At 40.5% G+C, this 14,306-nt stretch overlaps 1 long non-coding RNA gene across 3 annotated transcripts in view; it reads right to left on the minus strand.

The window, feature by feature from the left end:
• The window catches only part of LOC118143022 (uncharacterized), a 234,149-nt gene that overhangs the window by 119,111 nt on the left and 100,732 nt on the right, over nt 1-14,306 (minus strand). The window lies entirely within an intron of this gene.

The following is a 14,306-nucleotide window of genomic DNA, read 5'->3' on the forward strand; positions in this document are numbered from 1 at the left end:
ATGGCTCTGCCAGACACCCAAGCTCAAAACCACAGAGTAATGTTTTCCTCTTTTCCACTTCCTTGCCCCCTCCTTGCTTTCACCCCATCTCCCCCTTTCTATCTCTGCAGCCGTGTTCAGGCCCTCAGTCTCTCCTGCCTTAGAACTTGTCTCTCTGTTATAGGATAAGATTTTTTAGGAAGGAGAGCCTTTATTTACTGACTTTCATATTGTCCTTAGGGCCTTTCACAAAAGGAGTACTCAGTTTATTAATTCATTTATTTGAGAATGTATTTGATGCTGGCCCTAAAGCAATGAATAAGATGGGAGATATACATATGCACGGAGAGACTATAGTGAATAGCAGGAAAATTTAAGCAAAAATGAAAGATTGAGCTTGAACCCATCCCTACAAGCTTCTCAAAGTATCTCTTATTAGGAATAAAAACTTGTTTTCTTCTATTATAAGATGCGCAATATTCCATGGAGTAGGACATAAATTACTTTCACTCAACTATAAAACCAGTGAAAAGAAAATGAAATTGTCCAGATTTGGGCACAGAAGAGACAAGTTAAAAGAATGGCACTTTAGTATTGAACTATTTTTAGAGTTGGGCAACACCCTATACTCTGAACCTCTCCTGGCCTCCTGCCCAAATAAGAGACCTGCAAATCTGATTTATATTTTTTAGAAAAGATGACAAAGGATTGTTGCATAACGCCTTCCATATTACATTTGCATTTTAATAGAAAATGTCAATGTCCCTGTCTCCAAGGGTGATGCATACTTGAATCTCCAGGTGCTCTGGCATCTGGCTCATGAGAGCTATTCCTTGCCCACCTGATGACATCACACAGGCTTTCGCTCCATTATAGGCAGGAACAACCCTGGCACGACTGCATGCACCCATCAGAGTGTCTCGGGTCATGGAATAATATGACTGGCTCCCCCTTCTTTTAAAGGATGTTTGTCAGTGTCTCACAGAAATAAAAACAGTCACGAGCACAGGCTCTGGAGTCAGAAAGATCTGGTAATGGTTATTATCGTTGTTGTTGCTGCTTCCGTTACTACCTTTATCATTTTTAGTATGCAGGATTTCCCTAGGCTATACCAATCCCGGCCTATGTCCAGGGCACTGTGGGGTACACCACCAGCCCCCAGAAGCTGACTCTGAGTTCTGGGGCATACCAACTAGAGATACGCAGAAGCTGAAATATTTGCTAAATAAGAAAGCATGAGGTCTCCCCGAGCATTCACCTAGCACCCACCCCCTCCCAGTCCCTATGGTTCCATTCCGTAATCCACAGCTAATGTTTGCTGGGTTGTTTACTGCATGCCAGGCACTATGCTAAGACCTTCACACGCTTGACCATATCTAATCTTCGCACAACCATATGAAGTACATTTTATATCTCTGCTTCCAGAGGAGAAAACTGAAAATTAGATAAGATAATCTGCCTCAGGTCATACAGAAAGGAAGAAGAGGGACCTTTCCAAATACCTTTATTTTTTTCCTCCAACTTTTTACAAAGACAACTTCTATTTGGTTTCTAATTTCTGTTTTAAATCCCTACTTTGATATTAGATCATATCCTAACAGTGAATTAAGCCCTGACATTTAAGGTAAAGTCATTCATTTTGGTGCCTAGGTATTGGGGGTAAACAGGGGGTGGGCTGGAGTCACTCTCTGCTGTCTGGGCTGGAGTGCACTGGCACAATCTCAGCTCACTACAGCCTCTGCCCCCGGGTTCAAGCGATTCTCATGTCTTAGCCTCCCTAGTAGCTGGGGCTACAGGTGCACCCCACCTTGCCTGCCAATTTTTGTATTTTTAGTAGCGGTGAAGTTTCACCATGTTGGCCAGGCTGGTGCTGAACTGACCTCAAGTGATCCACCTGCCTCGGTTCCCAAAGTACTGGGATTACAGGTGTGAGTCACCACCCCCAGCCCTGGGTATAATGCTATATCTATGAGCTAACCCTAGCCTATATTCCTGGAATGTTTTTAAAAATATGTATAGTGACAGAATTAAAAAGAGTCTGTATTTATCTATAAGACCAAGGTGGTCATTTTACAGATGAGAAAAATAAAGCCCAGAGGTAATATATGTCTTTCTCTAAGTGTCACAGCAGGAAGAGAGCTAGAACTCAAGGCACTTCTCTCCCTAAAGGGCTCAGCTCGCCAACTGAGACTAACACTGAACAGCGTGAAATTATAAATAATGGGCTCCCCATTATAAACAGAATTGCATGATGGTTAAGAGCAAAGGCTCTGGAATCAGCCCAAACAGGCTTCTTCCCACTTCCATTACTATATGACCTTGGTCAGCTAGTGATATGGTTTGGCTGTGTCCCCACACAAATCTCAACTTAAATTGTATCTCCCAGAATTCCCACACGTCATGGAAGGGACCCAGAGGGAGGTAACTGAATCATTACCAGTCTTTCCTGCACTATTCCTGTGATCGTGAACAAGCCTCTAGAGATCTGATGGGTTTATCAGGGGTTTCTGCTTTCACTTCTTCTCTCATTTCTCTTGCCACCATCATGTAAGAAGTGCCTTTTGCCTCCTGCCGCAATTCTGAGGCCTCCCCAGCCATGTGGAACTAACTGTAAGTCCAATGAAACCTCTTTTTCTTCCCAGTCTCGGGTATGTCTTTATCAGCAGCATGAAACAAACTAATGCAGCTACTGCGGTCTCAGAAGCACTTGAAAATATGACTTCACTAGGCTGTCAGACAGGAAGGGGTATAAGAAGAACCCGTAGAAACAGAATCATGGAGGCATGACATAGCATGGGGTCCTCAGGGAGAAGTAAGAGTAAGATATTGCTAGAGCGTAAGAACCAAGGCACAAGGTTGGGGATGAGGAGGCTGGAGGGGTAAGCAGAGGCTAGTGATGTGTCCAGGTAAGGAGCTTACACTTTACTCAGCAGGTGATGAAGAACCAATGACAGGTTTTAATAGGATAGCAACAAGGTCCGATAGGTGTTTTGGATAACTCTGATAATCTATCTCCAACATCTCTTGTCTTTCTACCTGCCTTACATGACCTTGCACCTTCTCTTCTTCAAACCAAATTCCAAATGAATTTCAAGGTCCTGCTCATAATGCATCACCATTGGAAGGCCTTGTGTGGTTTTCCTACCCCCTGGGGCTCCTTCCCTTTCCCTGTATTCCCTCAGCAGTTCTAATCAGCTCCATCGTGGCTCCCTGCATCAGCCTTGGAACAGTCGTCAAGACCTCCAGAGGCAAATGTGTGTGGAGCCACCAGATGATGGATTCTTTCAGGGTAGGACACAGTGTACTTCTTTGGGACCCACTCCCAGTAGCCCACACCCAGCACTTGCTCTTTTTCAATACCTGAAAGGAGTCTCTGGGGGAGGGACTGCTGCAGCTGGCAGAGAGGTAACAGTCTGCTTATCCTGCACACACTTCACATGTTCAGAAAACAGAAAAATTTCCTCAGAAATCCTGTGTTTCTCCACAATGCAAGGGTTCCCAGGGAAATTTCGGTCACCTGATTCTTAGTTCTCCAGGGGCCTTCTTTCCACTAGCAGAAACACAAGTGCCTGCTGCAAGGGCAAAGCTATTCAATTAGCTCTCATTGAAGTTTCTCCTTTTCCCCACAGGTGTAAATTGGGCGCCTGGCTTGTTGTTTTGAACTTGACTCAACATAAAAAGATATTTATTTCCAGACTGTCCCTGGCTCCAGAGAAGGAGGCAAAGACACATTTGAGACCTGCAAAGTTTACCCTACAAGCCCCAATCCTCTACCTGAGGGAAATCAAGCAAGGGAAGATGTTGCTAAGCAAGTTATAGGGTAATTCATTCTTTCTGGGCCTGCAGAGAAGAGTGTAGCAAGCAGTATCTAAGGTATTCTAAAAGTGGTTAAATATGTAGACAGCATATGATTGCCATGCACTACAGTAAATTTTTTCTTAGGAATAAAAGAGTAATTGTAAACTCAGAATTATAGAAGCCTACACTTTTCAAAACAAGTTGGATCTAAGAATGCATAAAATCTGTTGTCACAATTCTTACATTTGACAACAGAAACAGAACATATTTTCCACAATTGCTGCTTCTAAATAATTTCAGCTATATTCATACCATCGTCCTTCAATATCTCTCCCTTCATGGACAGCACATAATGCACTTCACGACCTAACCTCTGTCTCCCAGGTGAGTTTTATGTCTTGCCATTCTCACAACCTTCTACTCCGGCCAAACTGATTGATCTATTGCATTTTCTCAAATGGGCGCATTCTATCTCAACTCTATTCATCTCCCATGCTATTCCTTCTCCTTATAATATATCCACACACACACATCCCTATCTTTTCAACTTTCTGGTTAGCTCCTATTGTTAAGTACAACAACCAGAACGTATTAATGATTAATGCCTCAAGTACTTCTGACGCTGCAGTAGGCATTACTACATTAGATGCAAGTAAGACGTTTTCAAAATTCATCTCAGGCAGTATCTTCCAGGGTTTTTTTTTTTTTTTTTTGCACGAGAGCTTATCATGCTCATGATAGCTAGCTGCTTACTCATTGTATCTCCTACCAGGCTGTAAGCATTTTGACATTAGAAACAATGTCTTCTATTTCTGTCCTCACCACCCCCACCCCTAAAGCCTGGCCCTTGGCATTTACTCAGTATATGCTTATCAAATGAACGAAGAAACAAATGAATGAATTACACTGACAGACTATGCATGACCACAAATAGACCTTTGTCTGGGGAGACCATCATGCTGGTTTAAAATCTCAGTCATACTTTCCTGGCTATGGTTTAGAAAAATTAATTAAACTCTATCTTCATCTAGTCAACAAATAGGGCAATAATATAGCAATGTACTAGATCAAGTTAAATCTTGCTCTTATGAAACTTATAATTTAGGGGGGAAGACAAACAAAAAAACCAGTTAACAAACCAGTGAAACAATTGTAAATTGTAATATAGATACTATAAAGAAAAGAAACAAGATAGAGAGATGAAAAATGACAGTGGAAGATCTTTAGTAGTCAGGCCCCAACTCTCTGATACAATGACACTGAAGTGAGACCTACTAAAAGCTGAGGCACTAGTCAGAAGGAAACAGAATTCTAGAGAATGGGAAAGGCACATGCAAAGGCCCTAAGATAAGGAATAACTGGAGACTCCAGGACCTTAAAGACCTTCAGTGGAATTAAAGCACAGTAAACAAGAAGAGTTAGAAAGATCACAGAAGACAGGTCTCATATGGCCTTGCATGCAGGCTCCAGGAAGGAATTGGGATGTTTTTTTTCCCAAGTATGATAGGAAAGCATTGAAAGATTTTAGAAGAAAAGTTACTTAATCAGATTTAGATTTCAGAAGATCATCTTTACTGCTAAATGAAAGACAGAATTAATAATATTTAGGATGAGGTATATCCCTGAATTGCTTCTGCCTTTTGATTGAAATAACCTCACGATTTAACTCTTTAGAATATGGGTCAACAAACTTTGCATATAGAAGGTCATATAAACATATCAGGCTTTGTGGTCTATAATAGTGTCTGCTGCAATTACTCAACTCTGCCATGAAACTCTGAATAAAAGCAGAAGATATATAAATGGATGCATGTAATTGTATTTCAATGAAATGGCATTATAAAAATAGGCAGTGGGCTGGGTTTGGACCACAAGCAATAGTTTGCTGACTCTGGTTGTAGTTTTCTCATGCAGTTTTTATGACGGCTAAGCAGTTTCCATTTATTCCTATTTTTTTAGGGTGTCTATTAAGAATGACTGCTAAATTTTATCAGCTGCCCCTTCAGCTGATATTTAACCATGTAATGTCATGCTTTTACAAATTAAAAATTTGGGATTACATTGATGAATCTCATTTTGTTGAATTGTATTCCTGAAATAAACTCTACCTAATCTTATTGTTCTTTACAGCCCTAGATTAAACTTGGGGGTTAATTTTTGGAATTTTTACCTCTACATGCATAATAAAGTTGTTCTATAATCTTATTGTTTAGTCACTATCATTTTCAGGTGTTTGTGCTAAGGATATGTGTATTAGTCTGTTCTCACACTGTTAATAAAGACATACATGAGACTAGGTAATTTATAAAGGAAAGAGGTTTCACTGACTTATAGTTCCACATGGCTGGAGAGGCCTCACAATCATGGCTGAAGGCAAATGAGGGGCAAAGTCATGTTAAATGGTGGCAGGCAAGACAGCTTGTGTAGGGGAACTCCCCTTTATAAACCCATCATATCTCATGAGACTTGTTCACTATCATGAGAACAGCATAGGAAAAACCTGCCCCCATGATTCAAGTACCTCCCACCGGGTCCCTCCAATGACACATAAGAATTATGGAAGCTATAAGTCAAGATGAGATTTGCGAGGGGACACAGCCAAACCACATCAATATGATAGCACTATAGTATGGAATGAGTGGCTTCTGGTTAAACATCTTGGATTAGAATCTGCTCCTCTGCAAAGAACAAAAGGAAATGACAACTAAAAAAGCCTAATATCTTTTTGAAAGATGAAAAGAAGATGGACTAATGGTAACTAGTTTAGCAAAGCAAAAAAAGAGCTACAATCTAAACCTCTGCCATAGAGGATACACTGAAGAAGTGAACCGGCTCAATCTTGACCAGACTGAATAACTGAAAGCACCATCTCTGCCCCAATCCAATGATGAGAGGTTGGATGGAAAGCAAGTGGATTGGTCAAGTTTGTTTAAGGAACAATTAGGTGGTAGGCTGTAGTTCCGATCAAATAGAGTTGTCTCTGAAGGTCAGAAGAAAATGTAACTTCATTTTGAAAGTACTCAAGGAAAAATATCAACCTAGAATTGTATATTTGAGAAAAATGCCATTTTAAAAAGAGGCCTTAAAAAGGGAGAAAATTCTGACACATGCTGCAGCATAGATGAACCTTGAGGGCATTATGCTGAGTGAAATAAGGCTGTCACAAGAGGAAAAATACCATATGACTCCATTTATATGAGGTACTTAGAACAATCAAATTCATGGAGATACAATGGTGCGGCCAGGCTTGGTGGCTCATGCCTATAATCCCAGCACTTTAAAAGGCCTGGGAGGGTGGATAACCTGAAATGAGGAGTTCAAGACCAGCCTGACCAATATGGTGAAACCCCATCACTACTACAAATGCAAAAATTAGCCAGGAGTGGTGGCAAGCACCTGTAATCCCAGCTATTTGGGAGGCTGAGGCAGGAGAGTCACTTAAACATGGGAGGAGGTGGAGGTTGCAGTGAGCCACAATTGTGACACTGCATTCCAGCCTGGGTGATAGAGAGAGACTCCATCTCAAAAAAAAAAAAAAAAAAAAAAAAAAGAAGAAGAAGAAAATGCAGTGGTGGTTACCAGGGATTGTGAGAGAAGAGAACTGGGAAATGTGTTTAATGGATGCAGTGTTTCAGTTGGGGAAGATGAAAACATTATGGAGATGGATAACGGTTATGTTAGTGTACTTCATGCCACTGAACTATATACATTAAAATAATAAGTTTGCATTATGCATATTTTATTACAATAAAATATAGTTTCCAATTCTAAAACAAAAAAGGTGAGATTTGCAATTCCTGGTCCCCATTAAGTAGAATTATAAACCCTGGAAATATTTCAGGAAGCAACCAAAGGAAAGCTCCAAAAGATGAAAAGGAAAAAGTGAGTCCTAGACTGGAGGGACACTCCAGTGGCAGGGCATCTTATGTCTCAGCCAAAGACCTAGGTCTCATGTTTCCTCTCACCCAACTTAACAACAGAAGGCACCCAAGTAGGCTCCTTCCTCCCACACACAAATTTGAATCCCACAGACAACACGAAGGTGATTCCAGCAGTACTAGAAAGGTTAGGGGTATCAAGAAGGAGCCCATCATCAGTAAGCAGACAGAAGTGTTCTTCTCACCAGGACTGAGACAATGCTATTCCACCTAGAGACACTGATAGCAGGGGTAAGGAGAATCCCACCATGATAGCACTCCTTGCTCCCAACAAGCAGAAGATGTACTGCCACAAAAAGCACCTAGCCTAGAGAACACACCTGGCCTTTTCTCTGTCACAGAATCTTCTGCCCCACAGAAATACCCCAGGTGACCAGACAGAACTGCCACAACAGGTGCCCAGCCCAGGAAGACTCTTCCTCCCCAAGCTGACTCCCTGTCCCCACCCAGGTACACCAGGTGGTCAGCCTGCAGAAAACCCTCTGCCCCTTAGGCTGACTCCATTTATCACAAAGCACCAGCAGGGACCCATGGGAGCCCCAGAAACAGAAAAGAGATTAACTCTCCAAAATAGCACCATAATGTTCTGAAAATCAAATTGTCATTGGAACCCAGTCCACAAAAATAGCCAAGACCTTCATACTGAAATTAAACAAGCTAACTCCTGTTAAAATTGAATATAGGATTGAGTCACATAATATAGTAGTTGAAAAATTAAGACACATTAAAAAATAACCCATAACACCAAGAACCGGGAAAATTACATCTTGAATGAAAAAAGATAATGGACTTAATGTCTTAAATAGATCTTGGAATTTAAAGGATTTTAAAGCAGCCACCAGAAAAATGCTTCAGCAAAAATTACAACTTTTCTTAGAAAAAAAATTAAAAACTGTAAAATATCACCAAAGAAATAGAAGTTATAAATTAAAAAATCCAAATGGAAACTGTATTGGTCCATTTTCATACTGCTGATAAAGATATACTGGAGACTGGGAAGAAAAAGAAGCTTAATTGGTCTTACAGTTCAAGGCATTTCTTACATGGTAGCAGCAAGAGAAAATTAGGAAGAAGAAAAAGCAAAAACACGTGATAAACCCATCAAATCTCATGAGACTTATTCACTATCAGGAAACCAGCATAGGAAACACTGGCCCGCATGATTCAATTACATCTCCCTGGATCCCTCCCAAAACATGGGAATTCTGGGAGATACAATTCAAGCTGAGATTGGGTGGGTTTGACCCAGTCAAACCATATCAGAAATCATAGAATTGAAAAATACAATAGCAGAACTTTAAAAATCTGTGAGTAGGCCCAATAGTAGAGTGAAAATCACAGAAGATAAAATTAGTAACCTTGAGGAAAGATCCATAGAATTTACCTAATCTGAACAACAGAAAGAAAACAGGAAACATACACACACACACAGAACAGAGCCTCAGGGACCTGTGTGATCATAATAACAGAACCAACAATCATAAAATCAGAGTCCAAAAACAGAGGAGAAAGAAAATAGGAATAAAAGAGTATTTGAAGATAAAATGTCTAAAAACTTCTCAAATTTGGCAAAATAACTGAGACCACTTATATAACAAACTGAGCAAACTTCAACATGATAAACACACAAAAAAATTCATACCAAGACACATCATAATTAAATTTCTGAAAACTAAAGGAAAAGAAAAAATATTTAAAACAGCTAGACAGAAATGATAGGTTACCTATAAGGGAATACAAATTCAAATTACAGTGGATTTTTCATCAAAAACTACGGAGGTCTGAAAAAAGTGGCAAAACATTTTTCAAGTGCTAAAAAAGAAGAACCATCTACCCATGGAAAAACTATCCTTTGGAAATGAAGAAAAAATCAAGACATTCTCAGACAAGAAAATTTACAGTATATGTCACTAGCAGACCTATCCTTAAAGAATGGCTAAAGAAAACTGGCTTTCCAAGGGGGCGGACTAGAGACATTGGATGCCAGGTCTCCTCAGAAAGAAGATCGAAGTTACTAGTGAATGGATAAGAAGTTTTGAACAGAAAACTGCTGGAAGAGAGACAAGACCTGTTGGGACGCTCACAAAAAGAAGCTGGGGTGCAAAAAAAGTAAAACAACAAGAGTCTGGCAGAGATCAATACCTCAGGAACTCAGAGCTCCATGAAAAGAGTTGAGGGAAGTACTTCTCTGCTCACTCCCCTGACAAGCTGAAATAGACTGTAGAGGATCCCTTCTGCCCTCATCACCCAAAGCTACAATATTAATAGCAATAGGAGAACTTCCCAAGGTCAGAGAACTGTGCAGCCAGCTTGCATAGGTGTACCCAGACTCCCCTCAATGGGGAGTCATAACTCAAACAATGGGAGTTATGCTTGTTGTGCACTCATGGTGGGACACTGCCCTGCCCAGGGATTCTCCACCCTTGAGATACCACACCACCAGATTCCCCACAAATATACCCCGCAACCCACTCTGACTTTAGCACACACAGCAGATCGGTGGGTCCCTGGGGATCTGCGGGACCTCTGGAGATCTATCCCTCTGCATGGTTGGTCCCTAAGGGAAAGAGGAACGCAGCCTGCCAAAGTCTTTCTTGGGACAAAGAAAACATATGCATGGCACCAATCGCTGAAGGACATAGCACCAACATCCAGGAACAGATGTGAAGAGTGGGTCATTGTACTGGTCCACTCTCACACTTCTATAAAGGAATACCTGAGACTGAGCAATTTATGAAGAAAAAAAGGTTTAATTGGCTCACAGTTCCACAGGCTGCACAGGAAGTATGATGCTGGTTTCTGGGGAGGCCTCGGGAAACTTTTACTCATGGAGGAAGGCAAAAGGGAAGCAAGCAGGTCACATGGCCATAGCAGGATGAAGAGAGTGAGGGGGGAGGTACTTCACACTTTGAACAACCAGATACGGTGAGAACTCACCATCATGAGAACAGCGCCCAGGGAAACGGTGTTAAACCCTTCATGAGAAACCGCCCCCATGAGTCAATCACGTCCCATGAGAAACCGCCCCCATGAGTCAATCACGTCCCACCAGGCGCCATCTCCAACATTTGGTATTACACTTGGACATGAGATTTGGGCAGGGACACAGATCCAAAACATATCAGTCATCTCCACACACTCCCCACCCCTACCTACACTACTATGAACGCAGGAGTCATTCTTCACACCCGGAGCTAGTGAGTGAGCACTGGGAGAAAGCATTTTTTGTGCTCTTATGGTGGCTCCACCCCCACTGAAAGTGAGACCAAGTCACTAAGCCTTTCACAAAAGGCAAGGCCAACTCCCACTTCCTACACAGAGTGGCAGCAGATTAGGAAGACAGAGGACAAACAGTAGGTACAGTTGCCTGCCTCAGACTAGGGGAAGAAGCTCTGCCCTGAGGCCCATTCTTTTCAATAGTGGTAGCCACCAGAGAGGCATATCCATGGTCTGCAGCTGCACTGCAGCTGAGAACCAAAAGTCAAATCCTTTATAAACTGAATGGGCCATGCAAAAGGGCTATGATAGGGGAAAAGATCATATCCCTGCCGACTCAGAAGGATCTGATGCACACCCTGTCACACCCTTTCTCCCAAGATCACAGGGCACCCATAACTATTTCTTGCCACCACCCACTCCATTCGGGTGAGAGCTTTCCCTGGGCACCAGCCTACTTGGCAGCTCTTACTCTTATACACCATCTACTGGACTACATCCTGAATAGCATCATCAAGCAAAACACCCACTACAAGTGCTTGCTGCAAGTTCATGAGATAAGCTCCCTGAGATCCCTGCACCCTCAGCCCCGCAGGAGATACTGTATTGGCTCTTAAGTCCAATATATCACAACAACAAACAACATCTGGGAAAGCCACCGTGCAGAAGTTATCTACAACCAAGGACTCGTACAGACCCTTAGCTCTCTGAAAGCACCCAGAAACAAAGCCAATTATACACAATATACACCACAGCAATAATTTCAAGGGAAAAAATCATTTAAAAATTTGAAAGCCTCATCCAAACAATGGAAAATTTTTAAATAAGTGACAGCTCCCTCAGATAAAAAGGAATAATCTCAGGCCCAGTGCAAAAAGCCAGAGTGTTTTCACACCTCCAAAGGATGACACTAGCTAAAATCTAGCAATTAATCTTAACCAAATTAAAACATCTGAAGTGACAGATAAAAAGTTCAAAATATGAATTGCAAGAAAATCCAACAATATCCAAGAAAAGAAACTGAAGTCCAGTGCAAAGAAACTAGAAAAATGATGCAGGATATGAAAGATGAGATAGCTATAGTTAAAAAAAAAATAGAACTTCTGGAATTGAAAATTTTACTAAAGGAATTTCAAAATACAATTTGAAACTTTAACAATAGGCTAGACCAGGCAGAAGAAAGAATTTCAGAGCTTGAAGACCAGCCTTCTGAATAACCCAGTGAGACAAAAATAAAGAAAACGTATTTTTAAAAAAATTTATAAAGACTTTGAGAAATATGGGATTATGTAAAGTGATTAACGCTATGACTTATGGGCATTCCCAAGAGAGAAGAAAAAGTCAGCAATGTAGAAAATATATTTGAGGGAATCATTCAGGAAGAAAATTCCTTAATCTTGTTAGAGAGGTTGACATCCAGGTACAAAAAATTCAAAATACACCTGCAAAATCATATATGATCATCCCCAAAGCATGTAGTCATCATATAACATAAGGTAAACCCAAAAGAAAAAAATTTTGTCTATTAAAAATTTGACATTAGATTAACAGTAAATTTCTCAGCAGAAACCTTACAAGCCAGAAAATATTAAAGGCCTATTTTTAGCCTTCTTTTTTAAAAAAAAGCCAAGAATTTTATATACCAACAAACTATGTTTCATAAGCAAAGGAGAAATAAAATCTTTCCCAGACAAGCGAGCATTAAGGGAATTTGTCACCACCAAACCAGACCTACAAGAAATGCTCAACTGAGTTCTAAACATAGAAATGAAAGAATGATACTTGCCACCAGCTTACAGGTCTATAAAGCAATTATATAATTGAGACTATGAAACAACTAGCTAACAACACTGTGAGTATAACAAAACCACACATATTAAATTCAACCATGAATATAAATCACCTATGTGCTCCACTTCAAAGACAGAATGCAAATTGAGTTAATTTTAGTGTAAGGTATCAGGAAGGGGTCCAGTTTCTGCTTTCCACACATGGCTAGCCAATTTTCCCAACACCATTTATTAAACAGGGAATCCTTTCCTCATTGCTTGTTTTTCTCAGGATTGTCAAGGATCAGATGGTTGTAGATGTGCGACATTTCCTCTGAGGCATCTGTTCTGTTCCATGGGCCTATATCTCTGTTTTGGTACCAATAGCATGCTGTTTTGATTACTGTAGCCTTGTAGTATAGTTTGAAGTCAGGTAGTATGATGCCTCCCGCTTTGTTCTTTTTGCTTAGAATTGACTTGGCTATGCAGGCTTTCTTTTGGTTCCATATGAAGTTTAAGGTGGTTTTTTCCAGTTCTGTGAAGAATCATTGGTAGCTTGATGGGAAAAGCATTGAATCTATAAATTACTTTGGACAGTATGGCCATTTTCATGATATTGATTCTTCCTAACCATGAACATGGAATGTTTCTCCATCTGTTTGTGTCCTCTCTTATTTCCTCAAGCAGTGGTTTGTAGTTCTCCTTGAAGAGGTCCTTTACATCCTTTGCTAGTTGTATTCCTAGGTATTTTATTCTCTTTGTAGCAATTGTGAATGGCAGTTCGTTCTTGATTTGGCTCTCTTTAAGTCTGTTATTGGTGTATAGGAATGCTTGTGATTTTTGCACATTGATGTTGTATCCTGAGACTTTGCTAAAGTTGCTTACTAGTTTAAGGAGATTTTGGGCTAAGACTATGGGGTCTTCTAAATATACAATCATGTCATCTGCAAATCAAGTCAATCTGACTTCCTTCTTTCCTAACTGAATACCCTTTATTTCTTTTTCTTGCCTGATTGCTCTGGCTAGAACTTCCAGTACTAAATTGAATAGGAGTGGTGAGAGAGGGCATCCTTGTCTAGGACCAGATTTCAAAGGGAATGCTTCCAGTTTTTGCCCATTCAGTATGATATCGGCTGTGGGTTTTCATTAATAGCTTTTATTATTTTGAGATATGTTCTGTCAATACCTAGTTTATTGAGAGTTTTCAGCATAAAGGGCTGTTGAATTTTGTTGAAGGCCTTCTCTGCATCTATTGAGATAATCATGTGGTTTTTGTCTTTGGTTCTGTTTATGTGGTGAATTACATTCATAGACTTGTGTATGTTGTTGGATTAAAGACTTAAACATAGGACCTAACACCATAAAAATGATACAAGAAAACCTAGGCAAAACAATTCAGGACATAGGCATAGGCAAGGACTTCATGACTAAAACACCAAAAGCATTGGCAACAAAATCCAAAATAGTCCAATGGGATCTAATTAAACTCCAGAGCTTCTGCACAGTAAAAGAAACAATCATTAGAGTGAAACAGCAACCAACAGAATGGGAAAAAAATTTTGCAATCTACCCATCTGACAAAGGACTTATATCCAAAACCTACAAA

The sequence above is a fragment of the Callithrix jacchus genome, chromosome 7 (genome assembly GCF_049354715.1).
Source record: "Callithrix jacchus isolate 240 chromosome 7, calJac240_pri, whole genome shotgun sequence".
Taxonomy (NCBI): domain Eukaryota; kingdom Metazoa; phylum Chordata; class Mammalia; order Primates; family Cebidae; genus Callithrix; species Callithrix jacchus.